The sequence below is a fragment of the Lissotriton helveticus genome, chromosome 6 (genome assembly GCF_964261635.1).
Source record: "Lissotriton helveticus chromosome 6, aLisHel1.1, whole genome shotgun sequence".
NCBI classification, from domain to species: Eukaryota; Metazoa; Chordata; class Amphibia; order Caudata; family Salamandridae; genus Lissotriton; species Lissotriton helveticus.
In genome coordinates, this window is record NC_136067.1 from 32,494,279 (window position 1) to 32,507,435 (window position 13,157).

Sequence of the window (13,157 nt, forward strand, 5' to 3'; positions counted from 1 at the left end):
GTGTGCGACTCAGGCCTGGAGCAGCTGGTGGAATGTGTTACTTGAACCTGCCTATGTTTTCCTGTAAAGTAACCTGTTTGTACCTGTAAACACATGGACTTTCTTGAATATTACATTGGCGACCAAGGTGGGATATAAACTTGTGTATCCAGAAGAGCAAGCTCATAGAGCGAAAACATGTACAGACTGCGACATAACTCAACACCCCAAAAAAGTGACTCAATGAGTAAATATTCACAACAGACTATAGAAAACTTCTAGAAACCTACCTTAGAACAAACACTTCTTTCTCTGCTTTTTTGTGTTCTCTGGGCTATGAGAGACTGTTAGTAGCAGTTCATTGGCAACAAGTTCCTAGATCAGATTTGTATTGATTGGCGCTTGTACAGATGATCTGCAAAAAAAGAGAAGAAAACTGATTGTGAAGAATTGTTAAATGGTCCCATTGAAAGATTCAATCTTCCAGATAGCTGGAGATCCCTCCTAACCACATACTTGGTGCTTAATATGTCTGAGTGTTAACCTTTATATAAAACCTCCATAATCCACGTTTAAGGTGCTGTGTCAATAAATGCTTCTGTCACCAGTAGCATCAATCAATCAATCAATCAGTAGATTTGCAGAGCACTTATGATCACCCGTGAGGATATCTAGGTGGTGTTGTCCATACCTTGTGGAAGCAGCTTATAGCAAAGATGGATCCAGTATCCAGTAAAGTTCAAGGTAAATTTATTTAGGTGACAACCAACTGACCTCAACCAGGATCTTCCGGCTGAGGATCTCCTCAGTGCCTGATACATCTGAAGCTCAACCGCCCAGAACCTTGAGTTCAGTACCTTCTAAGAATGTACGGTCCAAATACAGAATCTTGACTCCAGTACCTTCTAAGAATGTACGGTCCAAATACAGAATCTTGACTCCAGTACCTTCTAAGAATGTACGGTCCAAGTATAGAATCTTGACTCCAGTACCTTCTAAGAATGTACGGTCCAAATACAGAACCTTGACTTCAGTACCTTCTAAGAATGTACGGCCCAAATACAGAACGTTGAGTTCAGTACCTTCTAAGAATTTACGGCCCAAATACAGAACCTTGACTTCAGTACCTTCTAAGAATGTACGGCCCAAATACAGAACCTTGACTTCAGTACCTTCTAAGAAGGTACGGTCCAAATACAGAACGTTGAGTTCAGTACCTTCTAAGAAGGTACGGTCCAAATACAGAACGTTGAGTTCAGTACCTTCTAAGAATGTACGGCCCAAATACAGAACCTTGACTTCAGTACCTTCTAAGAATGTACGGCCCAAATACAGAACCTTGACTTCAGTACCTTCTAAGAAGGTACGGTCCAAATACAGAACGTTGAGTTCAGTACCTTCTAAGAAGGTACGGTCCAAATACAGAACGTTGAGTTCAGTACCTTCTAAGAATGTACGGCCCAAATACAGAACCTTGACTTCAGTACCTTCTAAGAATGTACGGCCCAAATACAGAACCTTGACTTCAGTACCTTCTAAGAATGTATGGCCCATATACAGAACCTTGACTTCAGTACCTTCTAAGAATGTACGGCCCAAATACAGAACCTTGACTTCAGTACCTTCTAAGAATGTACGGTCCAAATACAGAACGTTGAGTTCAGTACCCTCTAAGAAGGTACGGTCCAAATACAGAACGTTGAGTTCAGTACCTTCTAAGAATGTACGGCCCAAATACAGAACCTTGACTCCAGTACCTTCTAAGAATGTACGCCCCAAATACAGAACCTTGACTTCAGTACCTTCTAAGAATGTACGGCCCAAATACAGAACCTTGACTTCAGTACCTTCTAAGAAGGTACGTTCCAAATACAGAACCTTGACTCCGGTATCTTCTAAGAATATACGGCCCAAATACAGAACCTTGACTCCAGTACCTTCTAAGAATGTACGGCCCAAATACAGAACCTTGACTTCAGTACCTTCTAAGAATATACGGTCCAAATACAGAACGTTGAGTTCAGTACCCTCTAAGAATGTACGGTCCAAATACAGAACGTTGAGTTCAGTACTGTTGGAACTGGGGTCACCAGCTCCCCGAGGGTAGCATGGCACGAGCAGGTAGGCATCCGAAAGCACATGTGTTAAGCGATCATGCAGCACACACTCACACTGAGACAGAACCCTGGGCACGCAATAAATGACTCCACTCCAAAGCTTGTATAAAAACAAGTAATTTGTATTAAGATAAATAGTTAGATAGAGCAGGATCAGGGAAATCATAAATTCATTTAGAATACATGTGTCTCAAAACTTGCAATCAATAACGGATGAATAGATATTAAATAATCAATAAATATTAAATATGGGATCAATAAATATTAGTTAGATAAATAGTAAATATTCAATAAATATCAGATATTAGATAAATACATTTTCAGAAATCCATAGGCCTGTCCTTCGCCTTGCTTCTTGACAGCACCTGTAAAAATGCATTAAGGAGACAACCCAATATCATGGCATTTGTTCCTGTAGGTATTTCAGTAAATATAGCACTGTATAGGAGAAAACATGTCGTTAGAATAAACATCCCCTAGTGCAAGTATATCCATCTCCTTAATCAGAAATGACCAATTAATGCATCTCTCCCAGTAGGAGTAGACATTCCCTAGATCAGGGCTGTACAGTTCCAAAACAGTAACATCTCCTTGTGCAGGAATAAACAGGGCATTAAGTGTGGATCTCACATTTCATTATGAGTAAACATCCCTTGCACAACATTAAGCATTTTAGCAAACCAGCCTGAGTTTAGTGGACTTGGCTTATGCATATAAAACCTTTTAGTAAATGAAAACATTTCTTTAAAGCAAGGAGCACCTCACTCCATAACTGTGGGCATGTGCTCCACCTTTCAGCCAACATGAATAAATGTTGCATTAGTCAGCAGACACAGTTCATTATGCGGCTGTTGGCGTTTCCACCTCCCAGGTCAGAATCAACATTCTAATACCTACATTAAGCAGGCATAACCCTTTCAACCCCCAAGAGGCACCCTGTAAATAAGTTGAGGTTAGTACACTGGGGCGGGCGTGTAATAAAACTTCTATAGTTCAGAATAATCCTGGCTTCAAGCAGGAATAACCACTTCAAAACTCTTCCCCAAGCCTAGGTAACATCCCCCTAATCAGGAGTAAACATTACACTAGAAGTCCGGCAGGAATAATAACATTTCCCCAACCATAAATAACATTTCCTTAGTCAGGAATAAACATTTCCAATTGAATAGACATTCCATTAGGGTAGTATCCCTCAAGAAGGGCAACACATCTCATTCGTGCTTGGGTCCCAATTCACTATGCAAGGGTACCCATCTCCTTTAGGTAACACTAACCAGTTCCTCAACTAGGAATCAACTTCTAATTAGGAGATTATCCCCATTCCAGTTCTCAGCCCCCAGGCCTTTTTAATGTACAGGAGTTCGATGGGCTGTACAGCAGGGTTAAAAATACACTCCTGGCCCAGTTCAAGGGCCCCGCAGACCGGTAGGCACTTAACTTCCCCTCTCTTCCACCCAAAAGGGGGGGGGGGTTGTACACATTAAGTGGGGCCAACGGGCCAAGTACCAGGGTTTTCCCGGGGAGGGGCGGTCTTAGGACCCTCTGCCCTCCTTCCCGGGGTTTACCTGTCTCTTCGGGCCTTCTCCGGGCCCCTTTCGGTGGTCTCAGGCGAAGGGGAGAACTCCTCCTCCAATCTGGAGCCCTCCGGTTGTAGTTCCTCTTGTCCCCGGGCCTCGCTCTGTCTCCGGGACCCGGGATTCATTCAGGGTCAGCCCCGAGGTAGCTGTAGCACATCGGAGGGGGGCTCTTGCTCCTCCAGCCCCCTCCGTGAGGATTCCCGGCTTGCCCGAGCCTCCTTGCAGCCGGGAGACAATCGCAGGCTTCACTGGGGAGGTGTGGTGCCGGCCGCCAATCACAGCGCGGCCGGCAAGGGGATGCGGCCGGGTAAGCCAATAACGTAATGTGGGGGCGCGGCCGATGATGCGGGCGCCCCCGTCACGTGAGCCGGTAGGGGTAGGCTTCTTGGGCCTAACGTGGCCCTCTTGGAGATCATGCTGACAGGAATTTACGAGGCCTACTGCGGCCCAGCTGACATCCGCGGCAGATCGTTGGGGCCCGGCACGGCCCTCCTCAGATTCCGGCGGCCCTCTCTTCACGCCAGGGGCCGCCGCGGGGGTTTCTACAGTGCTCCGGGCGCTCCAGTGGACTGGGCTGCGCCGGTGACCAGGCCGGCTCAGAGGTAGGTCGAGCGGCGCTTTCTGGGCACAGCGCTCGGCAAATGTTGCGCTTCTGGAATCTCACATAGCGCATCAGTAAGCAGTGCTCTCAGATGCCCACACGGCGCTGGGAAGATGTAGCGCTTGGGGCATTCAGCAGGTTCAAGCTGGTCAGTGGGCTAACGCTTCCCAGAACCCCACAGATGGGCAGAGCAGCTCCACAGAGCACAGCGTCTCAAGTAGAGATAGCGCCCATAAACTTCGCGGCACTTCAGGGCAAGACAGCAGTTCGGTTAACAGAGCTGACAACACAGCACCACAGAGGCACATCAATCTACAGAGCCCCAGCAGGGTTGGTACAGCGCATTCCTCCTCACAGCGCTTTACAAAGTCAATTACAGCCGGCAAGCGCTTCCCATAGGACACAGCAATTCTTCACCAGTCAAGCGCTTGGAAGGGCAATGTAGCGCTTAAGCAGTTCTAGGTTGGCGCTTTAACAGTAGCTGCCTTAGAATAGAGGCAGCTCACAGGACAAGCCACACAGCAGCGGTAGGTTAGCGCAGGGACCCCAGGTGGCGTCAGGAGGCACAAGGAGCAACACAGCGCCAATACCTGGGTAGTTCCTCAAAAGTCCTGTGGTTGCTTAGTTTCTTCTTGGCGTGATGTTTCTTGTGCCCTTAATTTAGTTGCTTGGTTTCTTGTTCCTTGAAGGGGGGGTAAACTTGGCGGCTGGTGTTCCAAGTTCTTCTCAGCCAATCCCTTCAAGTGGTCCGGTCCCTGGGGGTTCCCTGCCGCTGGGTTAGATCAGAGGGGGGGGTACAAGATACCTCAACACTTGAAAGGCGACACCTAGGCCCTGTCTCTTCCAGTATCATAAGTCCCTGTCCTGACCCTCACTGCCTATCCTCCTGCGTAGGTTCTTCCCCAGGTCTCCCCTCAGTCTCTCTGACAGGAAAGTTTCCCTCCCTTTCCTTATACAGTGCCAGTTGACAGTTGGTAGTGGCAGTTGGTGTCACCTCACCTCTTCCGGAAGGTTCCAGAGGCTTCCAGGAGGTTCCACCATTCTACCTGTGGGCAGGCTGGCAGGCTAAGATGGATACATTGTTTGGAGGATTCCAGCCAGGCCCTGGCCACTAGAATGCGCCCACTAAACCACGCTGCAGCAGCAGTGATCAGTGGCAGCCATGTTAGGGGTATAAGTCACCTGTCCCTTAACATCAGTTTCACAGTACACAGGGCTTTCCTCACTACACAAGGCCTATACATTGCTGTTACCATGAGGGCATTCTAAATTAAAAGGCGAAATTTTTTTGGGGAAAGGGCCAAGTCTCACAAGTACCTTCTAAGAATGTACGGCCAAAATACAGAACCTAGACTTCAGTACCTTTTAAAAATGTACGGCCCAAATACAGAAACTTGACTTCAGTACCTTCTAAGAATGTACGGGCCAAATACAGAACCTTGACTTCAGTACCTTCTAAGAAGGTACGGTCCAAATACAGAACCTTGACTTCAGTACCTTCTAAGAATGTACGGTCCAAATTCAGAGCGTTGAGTTCAGTACCTTCTAAGAATGTACGGCCCAAATACAGAACATTGACTTCAGTACCTTCTAAGAATGTACGGCCCAAATACAGAACATTGACTTCAGTACCTTCTAAGAATGTACGGGCCAAATACAGAACCTTGAGTTCAGTACCTTCTAAGAAGGTACGGTCCAAATACAGAACCTTGACTTCAGTACCTTCTAAGAATGTACGGCCCAAATACAGAACCTTGACTTCAGTACCTTCTAAGAATGTACGGCCCAAATACAGAACATTGACTTCAGTACCTTCTAAGAATGTACGGCCAAAATACAGAACCTAGACTTCAGTACCTTTTAAAAATGTACGGCCCAAATACAGAAACTTGACTTCAGTACCTTCTAAGAATGTACGGCCCAAATACAGAACATTGACTTCAGTACCTTCTAAGAATGTACGGCCCAAATACAGAACATTGACTTCAGTACCTTCTAAGAATGTACGGCCAAAATACAGAACCTAGACTTCAGTACCTTTTAAAAATGTACGGCCCAAATACAGAAACTTGACTTCAGTACCTTCTAAGAATGTACGGCCCAAATACAGAACCTTGACTTCAGTACCTTCTAAGAAGGTACGGTCCAAATACAGAACCTTGACTTCAGTACCTTCTAAGAATGTACGGTCCAAATTCAGAGCGTTGAGTTCAGTACCTTCTAAGAATGTACGGCCCAAATACAGAACATTGACTTCAGTACCTTCTAAGAATGTACGGCCCAAATACAGAACATTGACTTCAGTACCTTCTAAGAATGTACGGGCCAAATACAGAACCTTGACTTCAGTACCTTCTAAGAAGGTACGGTCCAAATACAGAACCTTGACTTCAGTACCTTCTAAGAATGTACGGCCCAAATACAGAACCTTGACTTCAGTACCTTCTAAGAATGTACGGTCCAAATTCAGAGCGTTGAGTTCAGTACCTTCTAAGAATGTACGGCCCAAATACAGAACCTTGACTTCAGTACCTTCTAAGAATGTACGGTCCAAATTCAGAGCGTTGAGTTCAGTACCTTCTAAGAATGTACGGTCCAAATACAGAACCTTGACTTCAGTACCTTCTAAGAATGTACGGCCCAAATACAGAACATTGACTTCAGTACCTTCTAAGAATGTACGGGCCAAATACAGAACCTTGACTTCAGTACCTTCTAAGAAGGTACGGTCCAAATACAGAACCTTGACTTCAGTACCTTCTAAGAATGTACGGCCCAAATACAGAACCTTGACTTCAGTACCTTCTAAGAATGTACGGTCCAAATTCAGAGCGTTGAGTTCAGTACCTTCTAAGAATGTACGGCCCAAATACAGAACCTTGACTTCAGTACCTTCTAAGAATGTACGGTCCAAATTCAGAGCGTTGAGTTCAGTACCTTCTAAGAATGTACGGTCCAAATACAGAACCTTGACTTCAGTACCTTCTAAGAATGTACGGTCTAAATACAGAACATTGACTCCAGTACCTTCTAAGAATGTACAGCCCAAATACAGAACCTTGAGTTCAGTACCTTCTAAGAATGTACGGTCCAAATACAGAACGTTGAGTTCAGTACCTTCTAATAATGTACGGCCCAAATACAGAACCTTGACTTCAGTACCTTCTAAGAATGTACGCCCCAAATACAGAACCTTGACTTCAGTACCTTCTAAGAATGTACGGTCCAAATACAGAACGTTGAGTTCAGTACCTTCTAAGAATGTACGGTCCAAATACAGAACATTGAGTTCAGTACCTTCTAAGAATGTACGGTCCAAATAGAGAACATTGACTCCAGTACCTTCTAAGAATGTACGGCCCAAATACAGAACCTTGACTTCAGTACCATCTAAGAATGTACGGTCCAAATTCAGAGCGTTGAGTTCAGTACCTTCTAAGAATGTACGGCCCAAATACAGAACCTTGACTTCAGTACCTTCTAAGAATGTACGGTCCAAATACAGAACGTTGAGTTCAGTACCTTCTAAGAATGTACGGTCCAAATACAGAACGTTGAGTTCAGTACCTTCTAAGAATGTACGGAGCAAATACAGAACCTTGACTTCAGTACCTTCTAAGAATGTACGGTCCAAATACAGAACGTTGAGTTCAGTACCTTCTAAGAATGTACGGTCCAAATACAGAACATTGAGTTCAGTACCTTCTAAGAATGTACGGTCCAAATACAGAACATTGACTCCAGTACCTTCTAAGAATGTACGGCCCAAATACAGAACATTGACTCCGGTATCTTCTAAGAATGTACGGCCCAAATACAGAATATTGACTTCAGTACCTTCTAAGAATGTACGGTCCAAACACAGAACATTGACTTCAGTACCTTTTAAGAATGTGCCGTCCAAATACAGAACATTGACTCCAGTACCTTCTAAGAATGTACAACCCAAATACAGAACCTTGACTCCAGTACCTTCTAAGAATGTACGGCCCAAATATAGAACGTTGAGTTCAGTACCCTCTAAGAAGGTACGGTCCAAATACAGAAAGTTGAGTTCAGTACCTTCTAAGAATGTACGGCCCAAATACAGAACCTTGACTCCAGTACCTTCTAAAAATGTACGGCCCAAATACAGAACCTTGACTTCAGTACCTTCTAAGAATGTACGGCCCAAATACAGAACCTTGACTTCAGTACCTTCTAAGAAGGTACGGTCCAAATACAGAACCTTGACTTCAGTACCTTCTAAGAATGTACGGCCCAAATACAGAACCTTGACTTCAGTACCTTCTAAGAAGGTACGGTCCAAATACAGAACATTGACTTCAGTACCTTCTAAGAATGTACGGCCCAAATACAGAACCTTGACTCCAGTACCTTCTAAGAATGTACGGCCCAAATACAGAACCTTGACTTCAGTACCTTCTAAGAATGTACGGCCCAAATACAGAACCTTGACTTCAGTACCTTCTAAGAAGGTACGGTCCAAATACAGAACCTTGACTTCAGTACCTTCTAAGAATGTACGGCCCAAATACAGAACCTAGACTCCAGTACCTTCTAAGAATGTATGGTCCAAATACAGAACATTGACTCCAGTACCTTCTAAGAATGTACAACCCAAATACAGAACCTTGACTCCAGTACCTTCTAAGAATGTACGGCCCAAATACAGAACCTTGACTCCAGTACCTTCTAAGAATGTACGGCCCAAATACAGAACCTTGACTCCTGTACCTTCTAAGAATGTATGGTCCAAATACAGAACGTTGACTCCAGTACCTTCTAAGAATGTACAACCCAAATACAGAACCTTGACTCCAGTACCTTCTAAGAATGTACGGCCCAAATACAGAACCTTGACTCCAGTACCTTCTAAGAATGTACCGCCCAAATACAGAACCTTGACTTCAGTACCTTCTAAGAATGTACAATCCAAATACAGAACCTTGACTCCAGTACCTTCTAAGAATGTACAACCCAAATACAGAATCTTGACTCCAGTACTTTCTAAGAGTGTACGGCACAAATACAGAACCTTGACTTCAGTACCTTCTACGAATGTACGGCCCAAATACAGAACCTTGACTCCAGTACCTTCTAAGAATGTACGGTCCAAATACAGAACCTTGACTCAAGTACCTTTAAGAATGTACGGTCCAAATGCAGAACATTGACGCCAGTACCTTCTAAGAATGTACCGCCCAAATACAGAACCTTGACTCCAGTACCTTCTAAGAATGTACGCCCCAAATACAGAACCTTGACTTCAGTACCTTCTAAGAATGTACCGCCCAAATACAGAACCTTGACTCCAGTACCTTCTAAGAATGTACGGTCCAAATACAGAACGTTGACTCCAGTACCTTCTAAGAATGTACGGCCCAAATACAGAACCTTGGCTCCAGTACCTTCTAAGAATGTTCGGGCCAAATACAGAACATTGACTCCAGTACCTTCTAAGAATGTACAGCCCAAATACAGAACCTTGACTTCAGTACCTTCTAAGAATGTACGGCCCAAATACAGAACATTGAAGCAATATACAGACAGACTTAGAATCAACCAGTTACAGCTCGAGTAGTAAGGGGGACGGGTGCCGGATACATAAGGTAAAGACGAGCACGTATTTACAGTTTACATAACCAGTTACTCAAGGCGAGGTACCATATTTACAGAATACAGAGTACACACAAAGACGAGTTTGTGGCAATTCCCTTTCCATGTACAGACTGAAAGGGAGGGACTATTAAAGGGGCTTAAGATGCTTTAAACAGCTGCAGACGCACGTGAATTGATATTAAATCATGATTTTGTCCTGTGGATGCATGGTATGGCTTCTACCAGCACTAAAGCCTGTCAGACATTCACGCGAGTGTACCTTTAACAGTTCCATTACTATGGAAAAATACTATTTGTGGCTTCATTTTTTCCAAAACACAAACTATATATGGAAAAATACAGAGAAAAAAAGAGTACCAAATAAAATATGGATACATAGAGACAGAAAGATAAGAGTTGGCGGATGTATGATGGTACAACGCGATCAAAATGAGCGCAGACATCACAACGCATCTTTTACAACGCAAGTTGTTACCACGACTTGCGCTGTAGGGTGCTAGACTTAGGAATAGTAAGATTTACTATTCGAACTCCAGCCTACGTACAGTAGGGAAGGTGTTGGAATAATAAATCTACTATTCCTGGTGGGAGGAGCCAAGCTCGCGTCCGAGATGGCCGCGTTTTAGCTCGGCTCCGTTCGCTTTCCTGTCTGGAACGTCTATCCTGTGTTTTATCCTGCCCCGGGAAGTATTCTTTGATAGACTATGGAACTACGACATTTCACAGGCACTTACTGTTTGATCCGTTTGTTCCTGGGTGCCGCGGATCCTGGGCTGCACCCTTGTCTGCTTCGGGGCCTCCGGAGCGAGCGGGCCTGACACTCCTTGGCGGCGCCCGGGCGGGGCGGAGCGCTGTGGCCGGCCCTTGGTGGCGGTGTGGGTTCGGTCGGAGAGGCCGATGTGCAATTAGACCGATTACGGCTATCCGGGCCTGATCCGGCGGTCCTGCGGCCTGGTGTTGGGGCGCTGCCTTCCATGGACGGGGTTGACCATGTATGTGGCCCGTCTCCCCTTTGTTCTCCGGTCCGGCCATTTTGAGTCCCTCCGCCCGGACTCGGAGAACGGAGCCGGTAGCGTGTGGGGAGCCGGCGACCCGCCTTCTTCTGGTGGCCCCCCTTCCTGCTCTGGTGGTGCCTCTGCTGGTGGTCGGCTGTATCCTGTTTGCCCCGCTGGTGTCCGGACGGGGGTCGGAGTTTGCCGCGGCCCCGCCGGGCTTCTAAGATGGCGGCCGACCCCATGTCTCTCGGACTGGCCGAGACTGGCGACGCTGATCCGCCGCATGGCACGTTTGCTGAATACCGTAAAGGTGAGCCTACACTTGGCAACATCCTCGCCGCCTTGCGCTCCTGGAGTGCTCCCATGGCCGCGCCTATCATTGACCTGGAGGAGGATCATTTTGCCGGGCCTGCCGAGCCCCCCCCGGTGTGTGCGGCTTCATCTCTGTTGTGTGCTGCTGGAACTTTCCTGGAGGTCGTGGGCCCGGCGGCTGCCGTTGGTGTGGGTGTGCGGATGTCCTCTGCCCTCCTTCATCCTGTGCTCCCCCCTGTACAGGGGGTCCGCCGGCCGGGTCCCGTCCGGACCGGCCTTGTTGGATCTCCCTTTCCCTTTTTGCCTCGAATGGCCGAACAAAGATCCTGTCATTGCTCCGCCGGATCGGCTTCCCTCATATTGTCGTCGGAACTGTGCCTGCATTGCCTGAGGTGGTTGCCGTCCTTTCCGGTTCATCCGGGTCACAATCGATATGACTTGTGTGGATTGCCGATCGGACTCCCTGTTATTCACCTCCTGTTCCAAATGATCTGGTTCCTTGTGCGTTGGACGACTACAGCTTGGGATAAACAAGGACAGGGTTGAGATGAACTTGCCTCGGTGGACTGTTATCTTGCGGTATGATCGGATGATCCGTTTGTAACTGTATGACTAAGTTCGATTCTCCTTCGTGTTCCTGGAGCTTATCCTTGTGCTTATTATCTTCCCGTGGGTTCTGCGTATTTTCGGACGGGAGGGTGGGAGCTGATGGGGTTTTGATTATATGGCTCCTCTCCCGTTGCTACTTCCCTGTTTTCCCTTCTTTTTTTGTCTTTGTGGTTCTTGCTTACTTTTATCTCTTCTATATTTCGGGTTCTGATTAGGGCGACAGGCACGCTGCCGGGGGGTAGGCCATAGCCTTCTGCAGGGGTGCAGGGTGGGATGTGCGGGGTGGGGGGGGGGGGGGGTCTGTTGTATTGCGTTTTCCCCTCATTCCTTTTTTTGGTTCTATGGCTCTTATGTATCCCCTTTTTTCGAGACGCGGTGTCGGCATGTGGCCCCCTGGGGTGTTTTTGCTAGCATGGTCCTTCTGGTATTCCTGCCGTCACGGTTTACTACGCATTCATTCCTCCTGTTACCACTGGTTCCATGGGCTGATCTATTCTTGAGTGCTTCGTTAGCCGTGGGGCGCGTGCAGTGATGCTGCGTTCTTAATTCTCCCCCTTTTTTTCCTATGTCTTTCCCCCCCCTTTTTTTTCCCCTCTCCCCCTTTTTCTTTCCTCCCCTGGGTTGTTGTGGCAGAGGGCTCTTTGTTTTGCAAGCCTATTTTTAGTTCTGTGTATTATTGTGTGTTTTCGTAGTGGTGGGAGGGCGCTGGGCAGCGGTTGCAATTGCTTATTACTGTGGGACTCACGCTCTGACTTTGCCAAAATGTGCCTGTTCTTTTTGAATTTTCCTGTGTTCGATATTGCTGCTTGTTCGCGGCCCACCACGGCCCTCTGGACTTTACGGATTGCCCTTATTCTGAGACACCCTTTCTTCTATTATAAAATCAACCTCAACTCTCATCCTGTACGTGATGGTTGCTCGGTGGCTTCTTGCCTTTGCTTCTCATATGGATTGCTGTGATGTCCTGTGGGAGCTTCTGTATTGCCTGCTATGTTTCTTTTATTGTGGTGGCCGGCCCGATGGGTTGTAGGCCCGTATCTGTGAGCGCTTTCTGTACAATAAAGGTTTTAAAAAAAAAAAATCTAAAAAAAATCTACTATTCCTTAGTCTAGAGCGCCCTCCAGCGCAAGTCGTTGTAACGACTTGCGTTGTAAAAGACGTGTCGTAATGGCAGCGCGGTGTTTTGACCGCGTTGTGCCGGCTGCTCACCAGAGTTGGCCATTCCTAGGGCTAGAATATCAGAGTAGGGGGAAATTGGAGGAGGCAATGAGTCTTAAAGGGGGATTTGAAAGAGATGGACTTATGCAGGGAAGCAGGGTAAGATGGAGTCTTGTGTCCTCTGGAA

The 13,157-nt window shown here is 46.5% G+C and overlaps 1 protein-coding gene across 2 annotated transcripts in view; it reads right to left on the bottom strand.

Moving 5' to 3' along the window:
- SLC29A1 (solute carrier family 29 member 1 (Augustine blood group)) overlaps nt 1-13,157 on the bottom strand; it is a 471,283-nt gene that overhangs the window by 423,277 nt on the left and 34,849 nt on the right. For both annotated transcript variants that reach the window (XM_078647310.1, XM_078647306.1), the window contains exon 2: nt 270-394. The gene's annotated coding sequence lies outside the window, so the exon portion shown is untranslated. The remainder of the gene's footprint in view (nt 1-269; nt 395-13,157) is intronic.